This window comes from Engraulis encrasicolus, chromosome 21 (genome assembly GCF_034702125.1).
Source record: "Engraulis encrasicolus isolate BLACKSEA-1 chromosome 21, IST_EnEncr_1.0, whole genome shotgun sequence".
Lineage (NCBI taxonomy): Eukaryota > Metazoa > Chordata > Actinopteri > Clupeiformes > Engraulidae > Engraulis > Engraulis encrasicolus.
In genome coordinates this window covers 46,469,863-46,472,362 of record NC_085877.1, presented here as the reverse complement: position 1 = coordinate 46,472,362, position 2,500 = coordinate 46,469,863, and the positions used below count along the sequence as shown (strand labels likewise).

Genomic DNA, 2,500 nt, shown 5'->3' with positions numbered 1-2,500 from the left:
GTGTGTGTGTGTGTTTGTATGTGTGTGTGCGTACGTGCGTGCGTGCGTGCGTGTCAGCGTGCGTGCCTGTCAGTGTGTGTGTGTGTGTGTGTGTGTGTGTGTGTGTGTGTGCGGTTAGGCGCACAAGAGTGAACGTGCGGATGTACTTTATGTGAGACACTAAAGCCCCTATCAGTATGGGAGACAGAGCAATGAGAAGTGGATGATGCAGTCGATATGATCATTCCATGCTGCTGCTGCTGCTGCTGCTGCGTGTGTGTGTGTGCGTGTATGCGCACGTGTATGCGTGTGTGTGTGTGTTTGTGTGTGTATGCATCTATGTGTCTGTACGTGAATGTGTGTGTTTGTGCACGCTCATGTGCATTCATCCATGTGTCTGTATGTGAATGTGTGTGTGTGTGTGTGTGTGTTTGTGTGTGCGTGTGTGTGTGTGTCTGTCTCCCATATTATTTGTTTTAAAGATGATACAACTATGGCTCAACTGCTGTAGAAGTGAAAAGGATAAATTTACTGTACGATAAATCAATACATAATGCAATAAAAACGAAACAAAAACAGTATATCTCATTTGTTTTGGGGTGAGAAAAATCAAATTCATCACTGTCAGAAACATTGTCTAGTCAGATCTTTATCATCAGCATCATCATCAAATCATGAATTGTCAATCACATTTTGTCATGATTGTTGCCATGCCTATCATCATCCCTCATCATCATCCCTCTTCACCATCCTCCCCATCCTCCATTGTTGAATCATTATCATCATCTTCACCATCACCATCATCATCATCATCATCATCATCATCATCATCATCTTCCTCATCTTCCTCCATTGTTGAATCATTACCATCATCTTCATCATCCACATCATCATCATCACCCTCACCACCATCATCATCATCATCATCATCTTCACCATCACCATCATCATCATCATCATCATCATCATCATCATCATCTTCCTCATCTTCCTCCATTGTTGAATCATTACCATCATCTTCATCATCCACATCATCATCTTCATCATCCACATCATCATCACCATCGTCATCATCCACTTCATCATCATCACCCTCACCACCATCTTCATAATAATCATCACTCTTCACCATCATCATCATCATCATCATCATCATCATCATCATCATCATCATAGTTACATGAATGAAACCATTGTTGCTGTCATTAGCAAGAACATTCTCCTACTCCTCCTCCCCCTCATCATCATCATCATCATCATCATCATCATCATCATCATCATCATGAAAGTGGTGGTGGTTTCGGTATCGGCGAGTACCAACAAATAGGGCGCCGATGCCATTTACAGGTGCTTGTATGACACTTACTGTAAACAGCCTTGAAATTAGTCATTTTATAAGAGTATTTAAAAAATGTAAGAAGTTTTGCTGGATTCACTTTGTATTCTTTTCCCTGTTTCACAAAGGTAGGCAGCAGCCTGACAGAGCCATGCAATGATTTTACATCCAAGTGGTATGCACTGCAGCAGTGTTAATTTTGTCAGCTTTTTTTTATTTAGTCGTAGTCTTAGTCACAATGACGAAAACCAATTTTAGTCTTAGTCATATTTTAGTCATTGCCTTCCCAATTTTAGTCCATTTTTAGTCATTTTAGTCAACACTGTACATAATAGAACTTCTCGACACACTGATTCTCTTTTTTAACATATACCATTGACTGTAGAGAATAAACCTTCTCCGCACACTACTTCTCTTTTTAACATATATCACACTGTGCAGAATAGACCTTCTTCACACACTGGTGCTCTTTTTCTCTATTTTATTTAACACCAGTGTTAATTTCGTCAGCTTTTTAAAATTTAGTCTTAGTCTTAGTCACAATGACGAAAATCAATTTTAGTCTTAGTCATATTTTAGTCATTGCCTTCCCAATTTAGTCTTAGTCTTAGTCTAAATGACGAAAATCAAAAAAGGGCATTGACGAAATATTTTAGTCATAGTCATGGTTGACGAAATTAACACTGCACTGCAGCCTTTCATATATATACATTTCGAATAGGGTGATATCGGTATCGCTAAAATATCGGTATCGGACGATACTGCACAGCCAGGTATCGGGTATTGGTACCCGGGCCAAAAAATGGTATCTTTGCAACACTATACCATTGTTTCTGTCATTATCATTATCAAAAACATGCTCCTGCAACTCTATCTCCTCCCTCTCCTCCTCCTCCTTCTCCTCCTCCTTCTCCTCCTCCTCATCCACATCATCATCCTCCTCCTCTCCCTCCCCCTCCTCCTCCTCATCCTACTCCTCATCTCCTCCTCTTTCTTCTCCTCCTCCTTCCTCCTCCTCCTCCTACCCATCCTCCTCCTCCTCATCCTCCCCCCCCCTCCGCCTCCTCCTCCCCCTTCCTCCTCTCGCTCCTCCTCCTCATATTTCTCCTCCTTCTTCCTCCTCCTCCTCCCTCTCCTCCTCCTGCTCCTCCCCCTCCACTTCCTCCTCCTCCTCCACATCATCAT

General features: G+C 41.9%; 1 protein-coding gene across 1 annotated transcript in view; it reads right to left on the bottom strand.

Moving 5' to 3' along the window:
• The window catches only part of LOC134437447 (phospholipid-transporting ATPase ABCA1-like), a 633,180-nt gene that overhangs the window by 478,888 nt on the left and 151,792 nt on the right, over positions 1-2,500 (bottom strand). The gene's annotated exons all lie outside the window — the stretch shown is intronic.